We start from the raw sequence: 16,126 nt of genomic DNA, 5'->3' as shown, positions 1-16,126 counted from the left end.
CTGTGAGTGAAGACACAGACAGCAAAAATATGGATGTCTTCAAGGTTACAGAAGGTAGAATGTGGGAGACTAGCCAGGAGTGTGTTGGAATGGTCCAGTCTGGAGGTAAAAATGGCCGTGATAAGGGTTTCAGCAGTAGATGAGACACTCCTGAGACAGGGGTGTGGTCAGGTGATATTACAGAGGTGGAAACAGGTGATCTTAGTGATGGCACAGACATGAGATCAGCAGCTCATTTTGAGATCAAATGTGACACCGAGGTTGTGAACAGACTGGTTTAATCTCAGACTGTTCCCAGGGAGAGGGATGGAGTTGGTATCTAGGAAATGGAGATTGGAGCAGGGACCGAAAACAGTGTCTTCAGTCTTCTCAGTGTTAATTAGTCATCAGGAAGAGAAGCAGGAACCAGAATGGGCCATGAGACTGATCCCAGGTTTAACTCAGAGAGGGAGAAGGAAGGAAGGAAACTCTGGGACATTGGGAGAAACCACCTTCATAATCGCTCATTAAATCTCCACAAAGTAAGTTTTGGATACAAGGTTAACATCTGCTATTCTGTATGATCAGTCAGGGGGTTTCAGATTAATGTTTTGTCACGAGTAATCACTGAAGTGAATGATCAGACATATTGTCAACTCCAATTATAGAAATTTGTTAAAAAGATACAGAAAGAGTTGTCCAAAACTCTGTCTGGATTTCAGCACAGGGAGGAGGGAGAGTGTGTGGGACGGGGATTTGCAGCTTTGGGGGAACAAGAGAGCAAAAAATGTTCCATAGAATTGTCTGTTCTGAATTTCTATCCTGTTCTTACAGTGATGGCTATTGTAAACTCCTTTTACAGATAATTAGGAGGGGAGGATTTTCAGGCAGGAAACTCAAACCAAACATCACATCAAGATCTGACACAGTCACTCGATTCATCAGGACCTGAATATCATCACCTTTGAATGTGGACGGAGAAACGTTTGTCTGTTCTGTCTGTAGGGAAAGATTTCAAACATCAGTGTGACTGGAAAAGCACCGAGACACACACACACACCCGAGTGAGAGTGTCCCACTGCACTGACTGGAAAGAGCTTTAACCAGTTACACAGCCTGAAATAACATCACACCATTCACAGTGGGGAGAAACTGTACACATGTTCTCTGTGTGGACGAGGCTTCAACTGATCATCAAACTTGGAGAGACACAGGGACACCTGGACCATGGAGAAACCGTGGAAATGTAAGGACTGTGGGAAAGGATTCAATTGTCCATCCAAACTGGAAATCCATCGACGCAGTCACACTGGGGAGCGGCCGTTCACCTGCTCTGAGTGTGGGAAGAGATTTACTCAGTTATCCCACCTGCTGACACACCAGCGAGTTCACACTGGAGAAAGACCATTCACCTGCTCCGAGTGTGGGAAGGGATTCACTCGGTCATCAAACCTGTTGACACACCAGCGACTTCACACTGGAGAGAGACCATTCAGCTGCACGGTATGTGGGAAAGGATTCACTGAGTCCTCTCACCTAGTGAAGCACCAGCGAATTCACACTGAGCAGAGGCCATTCAGTTGTACTTCCTGTGGAAAGATATTCAGGACTTCATCAAACCTCAACGTACACCAGCGAGTTCACACTGGGGAGAGACCGTTCAACTGCTCCCAGTGTGGGAAGGAATTCACTCAGTCATCAAACCTGCGCACACACCAGCGAATTCACACAGGGGAAAGACCATTCACCTGCTCCGAGTGTGGGAAGGGATTCACTTGGTCATCAAGCCTGCTGACACACCAGCGAGTTCACACTGGAGAGAGACCATTCAACTGCATGGTATGTGGGAAAGGATTCACTGGGTCCTCTAACCTGCTGAAGCACCAGCGAATTCACACTGAGGAGAGGCCATTCAGTTGTACTTCCTGTGGAAAGAGATTCAGGACTTCATTGAACCTCAAAGTACACCAGCGAATTCACACTGGAGAGAGGCCTTTCACCTGCTCCGAATGTGGGAATTTATTCACTAAGTCATCCAACCTGCTGAGACACCAGCGAGTTCACACTGGAGAGAGGCCATTCACCCGCTCTGAGTGTGGGAAGAAATTCACTCTGTTATCCAACCTGCTGAGACACCAGCGAGTTCACACTGGGGAGAGACCGTTCACCTGCTCCCAGTGTGGGAAGGGATTCACTCAGTTACCCACCCTGCTGAAACACCAGCGAATTCACACAAGGAGAGGCCGTTCCGCTGTCCTTCCTGTGTAAAGAGATTCAGCCTTCATTCCACCTCAGTGTACACAAGTACACATTGGAGACAGGCCATTCACCTGCTCCGAGTGTGGAAAGGTGTTCACTCATTTGTCCAACCTGTTGACACACCAGCGAGTTCACAATGGGGAGATGCTGTTCACCTTCTCCGAATGTAGGAAGGGATTCACTTGGTCATCCCACCTGCTCAGACAGCAGTGAGTTCACAAGTGACAGCAGGGGTTGGATTCTGCTGTTATTGCTGCTGTTAATCACATCCAGAACTGAACCCTGTTCATTCTGACAGTTGTGGTTTGTTTCTATTGATGTTAATAATCCGTGTAACTGGGCTGAAGTTTAATATCTTGATGTCTGTTAAATAAATCAGTTTTGTTTCAAAATCTCAGAATGTCGAGTCCTTGATTTCTCCAGGATAAGAGGAGACTGATTGATGTCCTGTTCCCAACTGCTCCAATTTTGGATCTGGTCTCCTCTCTAACTCGAGATTCTTTCAGTTCTCAGACCTTTGGTTACTCTCATGGATACGACCCAGCTCCCCACAACTCCCAGAGAGCCTTGGGATCCAGGGAAGTATCAGTGTTAAAAACAGAAAATGCTGGAAATAACCAATACTTTTCCAAATGCCAATTGATTTTTTCCTGGATTATTGTCTCCAGCCTTTCCCCACCACTGATGTGAAGCTGATTGTCCTGGAATTGCTGTGTTTTTGAACAGGGGTGTAACATTTACAATCTGTCAGTCCTTTGACACCACTACTATATAAGGAGGATTGGAAGATTGTGACCAGAGCCTCCACAAGTTCAATGTGAAGGATGCTGTCTCTGACAGTGCAGCAGTCCCTCAATGTCACCCTGGAGTGTCAGCCTAGATAATGTGCTCAGGTTTATTAATATTTCCTCTTGTTATTGATGTGGGTCATTAAGAAACAATGGACTCTTATGATGTCATCCAGTCCCAGTGCGATGATGTCATCCAGTCCCAGTGCGATGATGTCATCCAGTCCCAGTGCGATGATGTCATGAAGACTATACAATACCAGCAGAGCCTTAGTGGTGAAAACAGTTTTGTTCGAGATGGCAGCAAGTCCATTACTGATAGATCAGCAAATGGAGTGAATGGGAAAGAAAGTGAGGCAACTGATGAACATCAGGAATAGTGTTGTAAACTATGAGGATGAGAAACATGTACAGTATATGTCCCATCTCCCGACACTCTGCCCCATCACCTGACACTCTGCCCCCATCTCCCGACACTCTGCCCCATCTCCTGACACTCTGCCCCCATCTCCCGACACTCTGCCCCCATCTCCCGACACTCTGTCCCCATCTCCCGACACTCTGTCCCCATCTCCCGACACTCTGCCCCCATCTCCCGACACTCTGCCCCCATCTCCCGACACTCTGCCCCCGTCTCCCGACACTCTGCCCCCGTCTCCCGACACTCTGCCCCCATCTCCCGACACTCTGCCCCCATCTCCCGACACTCTGCCCCCATCTCCCGACACTCTGCCCCCATCTCCCGACACGCTGCCCCCATCTCCTGACACTCTCTCCCCGTCTCCCGACACCCTGCCCCCGTCTCCCGACACTCTGCCCCATCTCCCGACACTCTGCCCCCATCTCCTGAGCAGCCTGTCTCTACCTCAGCTGAACCCACACAGGATGTACCTTGTTGAAGCCAGAGGAAAGGACTGGGTGAGAAATTGTAATTCATCAAGGGTGTGCACATGGGGGTTTGACAAAATATTAAGTTTCCTGTTTATAACAATGAAACATAAAATGCATTGATTGGAACCACTTCCAGCTCTTGTCCATTCTGACATCCCGTGGGCCAGCTCACCCTCTCACTGGGTTCATGCTGAATGTCAATCCAGGCTGGGAGCCATTGGGTGGATGGGCAATGGGTGGATGAGTGGCTGAAGGAATGTTCAGTTCACAGGGAGGGGGTGGGGGAGGGAGGTTGGCGCTGGTGGTGGGAAGTGTTCATTCTGAAGGAGTCCCACCTGAAACAGTGACTATTCATTTCTCACTTTCCAATGATGTTTGACCTGCTGTGTTTTTCTCTGAAACCCAGGATGGTCAAACTATGTCCCAAAGTTCAGATTAGGGCCTTGAGCCTGGGCTATGGGGCCCACATACATGGAGCACCATTACCGGATGTCCTTCATCCCCGATTTTAATCACTCCACCATTGGTGGCGGGGCCTTCAGCTGTCTGGACCCTAAGCTGTTGAATTTCCTCCCTAAACCTCTCCACCTTTCTCATTCATTTCCCTCCTTACAGACAGTCCTTATAAACGACCTCTTTGACCAAGCTTTTGGTTATCTGACTTAATATATCCTTATACCCCTGTGAAACTCCTTGGGGCAATTTATTATGTTAGAAGCGCGATATAAATTTAAGTTATTGTAGTTGTTTTTGTAGTTCAGTGAGATCTGTTCACTTACTGAGTAAATGAGCCTGTATAAATATAACTCGGATAGACACAGCTTGTGTTATAGTTCAGTGAGATCTGATCACTCACTGAGTGAGTCTGTATCAATGTAACTCAGATAGACACAGCTTGTGTCATAGTTCAGTGAGATCTGATCACTCACTGAGTGAGTCTGTATCAATGTAACTCAGATAGACACAGCTTGTGTCATAGTTCAGTGAGATCTGATCACTTACTGAGTGATTGAGTCTGTGTCAATGTAACTCAGATAGACACAGCTTGTGTCATAGTTCAGTGAGATCTGATCACTTACTGAGTGAATGAGTCTATTTAATGTAACTCAGGCACAGCACGTGTCATAGTTGGGAAAAGGTGATTCTTTCCAAACATTCAAAATTACCACAAAACCATTAAAGAACATCTGTTGTGAGCTGAATTATTTGGTAGAATTAGAGTGAAGGAGTGGGATTGACCCACAGCCTGAGCCACCACTTTAAGGACAGGAAGAGAGGGAATCTGGAGAGGAGAAAAGAATTAGTAGGTGACTGGGCATTGAATCTGTAACAATGAGCAGAGAGGGGGAGGAGTGTGTGGGACAGGGATTTATAGATTTGGGGGAATGAAAGGAGAAAGAATGTCCTTTGGGACTAGAATTGTCTGTTCTGAATTTCTATCCTGTACTGACAGCGATGGCTTTTGTCAACTCTGTTTACAGGGGAGAGGATTTTCAAATGAAAAACTCAAAGCAAAAATCTTGATAAGATCTTATAGAATCACTGAATTCATACATGATCAGCCTCTGATTATCGAAGGAGAAATGTTTGTCTGTTCTGTCTGTGGGGGAAAAAAAAAATCATCAGTATGACTGGAAAATCACTGGGACACACACCCGAGTCAGAATCACATCTCGGGGTCAAACCTGACATCACATGTGCCAAAGGTCTGGTTTACATTCAGACAGTTGCCAGGGAGAGAAATGGAGTTGGTAGCTCGGGAATGAAAATAATGGTTTCAGTCTTCCCAATATTCAATCGGAGGACATTTTTGCACATCCACCACTGGATATTAGACAAACAGTCTGATAATTTAACAAAAGTGGAGAGAGGTGGTGGTGAGGCAGAGCTGGGCACTGTCAGTGTACATGTGATAACTGACACTGTGTTTTCAGATGATGTTGTTGTGGGGAGCGTGTTGATGAAAAATAAGAGGCCAAGGCTGGATTCTTTGGGGACACCAGAGGTAACTGTGGGAGTGGAAAGGGAAGTCATTACAAGTGATTCACTGACGATGGTTAGATAGAGAAGAATGGAACCAGGAGAGAGCAGCCCCACCCAGCTGGACAACAGTGGAGAGATATTGGAGCAGAATGGTGTGGTCAACCTTGTCAAAGGCTGCAGACACATCGAGAAGGATGAGAAGGGATAGTTTACCTTTGTCACAGTCACATAGGATGTCATTGGTGCTTTGATCTGTACAGTGGCAGGGTAGAAACCTGATTGGAGGGATTCGGACAGGGAGTTCTGGGAAAGATGGGAAAGGATTTGAAACATGACAACATTTTCAAGGACGTTGGAAAGGAAGTAGAGGCTGGAAATGGTGTAGTAGTCAAGGATGGTGGGGTCAAGGATTTGTTTATTGAGGAAGGGAATAATGATTAGGAGAGGGGGGCAATAGCTGAAGAGAGAGAACTGTTAACAAGATCAGTAAACATGGGGAAGTTGGGGGATCAGCAGTTTATTGGGAATAGGGTCAATAGCAGGAGGTGGGTCTCATGGACAAGATGATCACTGAAAGGCCATGTGGGGAGATGGGAGAGAAACTAAAGGAAGATGTGAGTTCAGGCTTGAACAAGGGGAACTTTGGAGACAGTTTGTCCCAGTGGGTTAGTGGAAGGGAGGGAAGCAGCAGAGGCAGCTGATCGGATTGTCTCAATCTTAGTGACAAAGAAGCTCAATGAGCTCCTCATACTTGTTGTTGGAGAAGAGGATGGTGGATACAGGGGAGAGGGGAGCATTTCATAATAAACTAACTTGTCTTCAAGATATTAAAACAGGGCTTCCCAAATTGTGGCTCGTGATCCCCAGTGATGAGATTTTGGGCTCGCGAGCTCTGAGGCATCCATGGCTGCCAGGGAGTTTGGACTGTCCCCTGTCAACTACGGCAGCCCCTTAAATCCTCACCTTTTCCTATTGGTGGACGAGCTCTAATGGCTGCTATCTGAGGCTTGATTGCTGCATAAAACGCCCGTGAAAAGGTAGGTGTTTGTTTTCTGTTCATCAACTCCCCCAATTCATTCGTCGTTACCGAACTAAGACAAACACATATCCTGGGGATTAAGATAGATGCAAAAAAGCTTTCTACCTCTTCAGTTATTTCAGCAGACGAAAGGAGGATCAGTCTGGTTTTGAGGGATGTCTATTCACCATTTCGAAAAGTATATTTTTAGGATTACTAAAGGTTTTATGAGCCATTAAATATTTGTAGAGGAGAAAGCACCTTTCTGCCTGTATATCACGCTAATAGCTTCTGTTGTATATAACTAAAACCCTATTGTAGTGATTATGATAAAAGCTGTATCTGTATGTAATTGAAAGTCATTTATATGAAATATCCTGCACACGCAGAATTGGAACTTCAAGATTTTATTTAGTGAAGAATTATAGAGAGTTAAGAGAATTATTGAGTTAACTATACATGAGTCCAATTTACAATGTAGACTTTATAATCTGCTAATTTTTCATTGAGCAATTGCAAATATTTAGCTGCTTGAAGTACTTTCTGCAGAATAACAATTGTCCAAACTTTGCCTGAAGCCTCTTTCCCGCTCAACATCTCCTGTAATCCGCAGATTTTCACTCTAGGGTCACACCAAGTCTGAGTCATTAAAATGGGGTCTCACGGGGAAAGGTTTGGGAAGCGCTGGATTAATAGACTCAGCACCTTGTGTTTAACACAAAGCTGTTTTATTTGAATTTTATCTGGAGTGTACAAACATCAGCAGAAACAGATCTCAATGAACGTGGTTCAGTCTTGGATGTGATTAACAGCAAAATCCAATAACTGTCATGACTCATGAACGCGCTGGTGTCTCAGCACGTGGGATGAGGTAGTGAATCCCTTCCCACACTCGGAGCAGGTGGACAGTCTATCCCCAGTGTGAACTCGCTGGTGCATCAGAAGGTTGGATGCCTGAGTGAATCCCTTCCCGCATGCAGAGCAGATGAATGGTCTCTCCCCAGTGTGAACTCGCTGGTGCATCAGCAGGTTGGATGCCTGAGTGAATCTCTTCCCACACTGGGAGCAGGTGAATGGTCTCTCCCCTGTGTGAACTCGCTGGTGTGTTAGCAGGCTGGATGCATGAGTGAATCCCTTCCCACACATGGCACAGGTGAATGGTCTCTCTCCAGTGTGAGTGCGCCGATGAGTTTCCAGCTCAGACGGGTAGTTAAATTCCTTCCTACAATCCCCACATTTCCACGCCTTCTCCCCAGTGTGAACGGTGCTTTTTTCTTCCATGTTCGAAATCCAATGATCTTCAGCTTACGATAGACTAGGAAATTCTGTCAGATCCTGATGTGATGTTTAGTTTGAGTTTCCCGACTGCAAATCCTCCCCTTCTAATACCCTGTGAAATTGATTTAAAACAGAAAAAAGGGAGTGAGAGAGAACCCACAAAAACACAAAGGCAGGTTGTGAAATTGAGCTGAATGAATCTGGGAATTTGTGGGGCCGGCACGAGGAAAAAGTGACCATGAAAACTGCTGGATTGTCATAAAAACCCAACTGGTTCACTAATGTCCTTCAGGGAAGGGAACTTGCCACCCGGTCTGGACCTACACAAGAATCTGGCCTCGATTGGAGGAGAGAGAGAGAAAGATGGGAGTGGGTGAGAGCGAAATGAGAGAGAGAGAGAGAAAGGCAGGGGGTGAAGGAGAGGGATAAAAACAAAGTGCTGGAAAATCTCTGCAGATCTGGCAGCATCTGTGGAGAGAGAAACAGAGTTAAAGTTTCGAGACTGTATTACACTTCTTCGGAATTGGTGAAGCAGAGGGGATTTATATTTCTACAACTCAACCAGAACTTAGACAGAACCTCCCAAACCCTCAACCTCCACCACCCAGAAGGACCAGGGTTGCAGGTGTGTGTGAACATCATCACCTCCAAGTTCCCCTTCAAGTCACACACCATCCTGACTTGACTGACATCCAGTACTGGATAAGCAGAAATTCCCTTTATTTAAACATTGGGAAGATTGAAGCCATTGTCTTCAGTCCCCGCTACAAACTCCACTCCCTGATCACCGACTTCACCTCACTTCCTGGCAACTGTCTGAGGCTGAACCAGACTGTTCACAACCATGGTGAAATATTTGACCCCAAGCTGAGCTTCCAACCACATATCCACATCATCACCAAGACCACCTATTTCCACCTCAGTAACATCGCCCGACTCCAGCCCAGTCTCAGCTCATCTGCTGCTGAAACTCTCATCCATTCCTTTGTTACCTCTAGACTTAACTATCTTAACGCACTCCCGGCCTCCCACATTCACCCTCCCTGTAATCTTGAGGTCATCCAAAACTCTGCTGCCGTGTGCAAACTCTCACCAAATCTTGTTCACCCATCACCCCTGTGCTCACTGACCTACAAAGTTTCCAGGTTAAGAAACACCAAAATGTTCAATTTCTTATCCTTACTTTCACATTTTTCCATGGCCGCTCCCGAACTCATAAACCTCCATCAGTATCACAACCCTCCGAGATATCTGTACTGCTCTGATTCCAGCCTCCTGAGCATTCCTGATTTTAATCACTCCACCACTGGCAGCCATTTGTCAGTTTCCAAGGCCCCAAGCTCTCGAATTTCCTCCCTAAACCTCTCTACCTCTGGAAGTCCCCGGAATCACAGATGCCAGTCCTCAGCTAATTCCATTCACTCCACGTGATATCAAGAAACGGCTGAAGACACTGGACACTGCAAAGCCTATGGGCCCTGACAATATTCGGCCAATAGTACTGAAAACTTGTGCTCCGGAACCTTCAGCACCCCTGGCCAAGCTGTTCCAGTACAGCTACAACACTGGCATCTACCTGGCAAGTGGAAAATTGCACAGGTATGTCCTGTACACAAAAAGCAGCACAAATCTAACCCGGCCAATTACCACCGCATCAGCCTATTCTTCATTATCAGTAAAGTAATGGAAGGGGTCATTAACAGTGCTATCAAGCGGCACTTGCTTAGCAATAACCTATTCACTGACGCCCAGTTTGGGTTCCGCCAGGGCCACTCAGCTCCTGATCTCATTGCAGCCTTGGTTCAAGCATGCACAAAAGAGTTGAACTCCCGAGGTGAGGTGAGAGTTACTGGCCTTGACATCAATGCTGCATAAGACCGAGTGTGGCATCAGGGGGCCCCAGCAAAACTGGAGTTGGTAGGAATCGGGTGGAAAATTCTCCGCTGGTTGGAGTCATACCTAGCACAAAGGAAGATGGTTGTGGTTGTTGGAGGTCAGTCATCTCAGTTCCAGGATATCACTGCAGGAGTTTCTCAGGGTAGTGTCCTCAGCCCAACCATCTTCAGCTGCTTTATCAATGACCTTCCTTCCATTATAAGGTCAGGAGTGGGGGCATTTTCTGATCATTGCACAATGTTCAGCACCATTCATGACTCCTCAGATCCTGAATAACTCCATCTTCAAATGCAGCAAGATCTGGGTGACATCCAGGCTTGGGCTGACAAGTGGCAAGTAACATTCACCCCACACAAGTGCCAGGCTATGACCATCTCCAACAAGAGAGAATCTAACTATCGTCCCTTGATATTCAATGGCATTACCATCGCTGAATCCCCCACTATCAACATCCTGGGGGTTACCATTGACCTGAAACTCAACTGGACCAGCCATATAAATACTGTGGCTACAAGACCAGGTCAGAGGCTAGGAATCCTGTGGTGAGTAACTCACCCCCTGACTCCCCAAAACCTTTCCACCATCTACAAGTCAGGAGTGTGATGGAATACTCTCCACTTGCCTGGATGAGTACAGCTCCAACAACACTCATGAAGCTTGACACTGTCCAGGACAAAGCAGCCCACTTGATTGGCACCACATCCACAAACATTCAGTCCCTCCACCACCAATGCACTGTAACAGCAGTGTGTACCATCTACAAGATGCAATGTAGGAACTCTAGGTCCTTAGAGAGTGTCTTACAAACCTACGACCACTACCATCTAGAAGGACAAGGGCAGCAGACACATGGGAACACCATCACCTGGAAGCTCCCCTCCAAGCCACTTGCCATCCTGACTTGGAAATATATCGCTGTTCCTTCACTGTCATTGGGTCAAAATGCTGGGATTCCTTCCCTAACAGCACTGTGGGCGTACCTACACTACGTGAACTCCAGTGGTTTAAGAAGGCAGCTCACCACCACCTTCTCAAGGGCAATTAGGGATGGTCAGTAAATGTTGGCCCAGCCAGTGAAGCCCACATCCCTTGGAAGAATTAAGAAGATTCCCTTTAAGAGTGACCTCTTTGACCAAGCTTTAGGTCACCTGCCCTAATATCTCTTCATGAGGCTCAGTGTCAAATGTTACTTTGTGACATTTCTGTGAAACGTCTTGGAGCATTATATCACGTTAAAAGTGTGATGAAACAAATTGTTGTTGTTGATTTGGACATATATCACTCTTCCTTCATCATCACTGGGTGAATAACCTGTGACTCCTTACCTAACAGCATTGTGGGATCACCTTCACCACACGGACTGCAGCGGTTCAAGAAGGTCAAACATCATCTTCCCCACAGGCAACTGTGGATTGGCAAAATATGCTCCTATCTGTGGAGAGGAAAACAGAGTAAACATTTCAGGGTGTGCAGAATGAATTAAAGGGACTAAAAATGTTGCAGAATTTGATGGTCAACATGAGCTCAGAGGTGGAAGAGAAATGGACTATTGCGCAGGAAAAACAATTCCTGACTATGAAAGGTACTGTGGGAAGATAAAGCTGGGAAGACAGCAGCACATGGTCAGGGGATGGGCAGCGGAGGTAACCTCATTGAGACACAGTCAGCAAAAGTAATAATTAAATACTAAACGTACCTAAAATACACCCAGTATTAGAGGCAGAGGAATTGGACAATAGCAGAGAAGACAGAGCTGAAACAGAGCAATGGATTGTGTTATAAATTCAATTCATCCTGGGTCCCTGCTAAATTAGCAACCTGTGGAGATTGTAACATTTAAGGTACAGGATGTTCCAATGCTTGTTACATTGGTTCCTGTCTAGTAACAAGGGTGGGATCCTCTGGGAGTGTTTTGATAGGACACCAGATCAGTTCTAGAGTCAGTGAACAGCTCTTCTTGAGGCAGTTATTTCCGGGAGTTGCCAGGCAATAGGTGCCACAGGAACAGGTAGAGGTCCCAGTTAAGTTGAGTTAAAAATTTAGAGAAAAGGCTGCAGGGAGCAGACTTTAACTAAAGAGGGCTGTTGAAGCAAAGGTACCCCTTTGGAGCAATGGTGTTCTGCTTGGCATGGCCATAAATCTCAGCTAGTGCAAGCTAGTGTTTGATTGTACTTGGGAATCCAGGAAGAAGGAATCTTGGAAAGTGAGACTGAAACTCTGCGAGGTGGGCCATTGTTAAGGCCATATGAGTGGGAATGACTTTTAGAGAGAATTCCAGGTGAGATCTTCGAAGCTGGAGATTGGAAACCCTCTTGAGAAAGACTAAGTTTCAGTGAGATTGGTTGACTCACAGTGGGACTAATGTCTGGGTGGATTGTTGTGAAATCCATGGAATCTCTTTTGGTTGCATCTGTCATTTACTCTGTAGTGTGGTGTGTCTCACCACAGTTCATCTGTTAATTCACATGTACCTCATACTTACCTTGAATGTTCGAGTATCAGAAACATATTGTAAATTGTTTTATCTTTCTGAACTTGTACAGTAAATTTTGTTTTATTGTTGTTCAAAACCCATGCAAACTTGTGGTCTTTTTCCAAAAGTAGGTGTCTTAAATCTCAACCTTCATCTACTTTAAACAAAATGCTATTGATTCCTCACCCGATCGCATATGTGTCTGGCCAAGAATCGTAACAATATACATGGGATTCAGATCCACAGGAAAGAAGCCACACCAGCCGTTAACAGGATCCACACCAATTGGTCAAGTCAAAACTAAGACACAGGGCCTTTTCTTGCTGAGAAAGTTTGTTGACTTGGTTCACTGTCAACACTGCTCACCCACACCCAGTGTCCCAACTATCCCCTACTTCATTGTGTTCAAATACCCATCACCTGTTTACCTGAACAATCTTATTGACAAACCTTAACAATGTAACTGAGAAGGCATTCACACCAACCTCAGAGCCATGGAACTTTGCACAGACAACAGAGCATAAAACCAAAATCTTTAAATTGTAGATGAATAGTCAAAAATACTCACCTGTGAAACAATTTTAAGGTTCAACTTTAAATTCTCCTGCTGGATCCTGCAGCTGGAAAGATATCAGAAGCACTGGAGTCAGAGAAAAATCTCCCAGTGAGGAAATACCCGGGGAGTGGGATGATGTCACCGTGTAATTGTTGCTGTGTGATGATGTCACCGTGTAATTGTCGATGTGCGATGATGTCACCGTGTAATTGTCAATGTGCGATGATGTCACCGTGTAATTGTCGATGTGTGATGATGTCACACACACGGACACAGAACATCTGGGTCTGTGCAAACCAGTGATCACCACACATTGTGAAGGGTGTGAGGGTCCTTGAGAGGGTGCAGAGGAGATTTACCAGAATGGGTCGAGGGATGTGGGATATGAGCTGGAAGGTTTTGTTCTCCTTCAAGCAAAGGAGATTGAGGGAAATTTAATAAAGGTGTACAAGATTAAAATAGGTTTAGATAAGGTAGATCACACAGTGCAGAAGAGGCCCTTTGGCCCATCGAGGCTGCACCAACATGTGAGAAACACCTGACCTAACTACCTAATCCCATTTACCAGCACTTGGCCCATAGCCTTGAATGTTATGACGTGTCAAGTGCTCATCCAGGTACTTTTCAAAAGGATGTGAGGCAGCCTGCCTCCACCACCCTCTCAGGCAGTGCATTCCAGACCGTCACAACCCTCTGGGTAAAAAAGTTTTTCCTCACATCCCCCCAAACCTGCTGCCCCTCACCTTGAACTTGTGTCCCCTCGTGACTGACCCTTCAACTAAGGGGAACAGCTGCTCCCTATCCACCTGTCCATGCCCCTCATAATCTCGTACACTTCAATCAGGTCACCCCTCAGTCTTCTCTGCTCCAACGAAAACAACCCAAGCCTATCCAACCTCTCTTCATAACTTAAATGTTTCATCCCAGGCAACATCCTGGTGAATCTCCTCTGCACTCCCTCCAGTGCAATCACATCCTTCCTATAATGTGGTGACCAGAAATGCACACAGTACTCCAGCTGTGGCCTCACCAAGGTTCTATACAACTCCAACATGACCTCCCAACTTTTGTATTCTATGCCTCGATTGATGAAGACAAGTGTCCCATATGCCTTTTTCACCACCCCACTAAGATGTCCCTCCGCCTTCAGAGATCTATGGACACATACGCCAAGGTCCCTTTGTTCCTCAGAACTTCCTGCTGTCATGCCGTTTATTGAATACTTCCTTGTCAAATTACTCCTTCAAAAGTGTATTGCCTCACACTTTTCAGGGTTAAATTCCATCTGCCACTTATCTTCCTGTAGCCCAAGACACTCAACCTCACTGTTAACCACCCGGCCAATCTTTGTGTCATCCGCAAACTTACTTATCCTACTCCCCACATGTCGTTTATATAAATGACGAATAATACGGGACCAAGCACACATTCCTGTGGTACGCCACTGGCTTCCAGCCACTAAAGCAGCCTTCTGTCATCACCTCTGTCTTCTACACCTAAGCCAATTTTGAATCCAACTTAACAAATTACCCTGTCTCCCATGTGCATTTGCCTTCTTTATAAGTCTCCCATGTGGGATCTTGTCAAAGGCTTTGCTGAAATCCATATAAACTACATCAACCTCACTATCCCCATCTACACACCTTTTCACCTCCTCAAAAAATTCAAACAAATTTGTTAGGCATGACCTCCCTCTGACAAAGCTATGCTGACTTTCCCTGATCAAACCTTGCCTCTCCAAGTGGAGATAGATTCTCTCCTCCAGAATTTTCTCCAATATTTTCCCTGCCACTGACGTGTGACTCACTGGACTGTAGTTCCCTGGCTTATCTCTACAACCCTTCTTAAATAGCGGAACCACATTAACTGTTCTCCAGTCCTCTGGCACCTCCCCCTTGGCCAGAGGGGAATTAAAATTTTGGGTCAAAGCCTCTGTGATCTCCTCCCTTGCCTCCCTCAGCAGTCTGGGATACAAATCATCCAGACCTAGAGATTTGTCCACCTTTGAGCCTGCCAACACCTCCAAGACCTTGTCACTCCCTATATCAATTTGCTCAAGAACCTCACAGTCTCTCTCCCTGAGTTCCATACCTTCATCCTCATTCTCTTGGGTGAAGACAGATGTGAAGTATTCGTTCAACACTCTAGCAATATCCCCTGGCTCCACCCATAGATTGTCCCCTGGCTCCACCCATAGGTTGCCCTCTTGGTCCCTAATGATAACGATAGTTAACGAAAAGCTGTTCCAATTAACTGATTGTAAAATGATTACGGGACACAGATTAAAGATTTTGGACAAGATCTGTAGGAGGAATGAGGAAGAAATTTTACACAGAGAGTGGTAATGACCTGGAACTCAATGATTACACTCTGAGGCCGATAATATCCAGGTCCTGAATTTCTATCCTGGACTGACAGTGACGTGTTTATGAAACGGTATATACAGAGCATGGGATGATCCAGGTCCTGATGAATCGGATGAATGGAATGACTCTGACAAATCTAAATGTGATGTTGGTCTTGACATTCCAGTCTGTAAATCGTCCCCTTCTAACCCCCTGTAAAAGGAGTTTCCAAAATCGATCCGTCAGTCCAGGATAGAAATGCACAATATATTCTCCTCCTGCTGCCTAGACCAGGATTATCGCGCATGCGCCCTGCTGCACATTGCCCCCTATAAAGATGGCGGCCGTTACCCCGGGCCTGGCGAAGGGAGAAATCCAGATATTTGCGGTCTGTTCTCTGCAAATACAAAAGCGGTACCTTGTTATTTGGGCGCTCCGGCCTGCACTGTGTCTTTATGAAGCCTCCCTGCCCACTCCGCTGGCTCCATTCCTCCTCACACACCCACTAACTCTGTTAGTTTGCTCCACTCGTCATTCTCTCACCCGTTCTGAGCTGCTTCAGTCCAGTACTGCGCATGCTTATGAAACATACCGCAATGCGCATGCCCCAGCATACAGCGTAATACGCATGTGCAGGGAGCTCCTGTTGTGAGGATAGGA

At 46.0% G+C, this 16,126-nt stretch overlaps 1 pseudogene; it reads left to right on the top strand.

The window, feature by feature from the left end:
• The first annotated feature begins 1,104 nt into the window (after nt 1-1,104).
• The window catches only part of LOC144673148 (uncharacterized), a 29,530-nt pseudogene continuing 14,508 nt past the window's right edge, over nt 1,105-16,126 (top strand).

The sequence above is a fragment of the Cetorhinus maximus genome, unplaced genomic scaffold (genome assembly GCF_964194155.1).
Source record: "Cetorhinus maximus unplaced genomic scaffold, sCetMax3.hap1.1 HAP1_SCAFFOLD_305, whole genome shotgun sequence".
NCBI lineage: Eukaryota > Metazoa > Chordata > Chondrichthyes > Lamniformes > Cetorhinidae > Cetorhinus > Cetorhinus maximus.
Note: the sequence above shows the minus strand (reverse complement) of the source record. Positions and strands in the feature narration are given on the sequence as shown.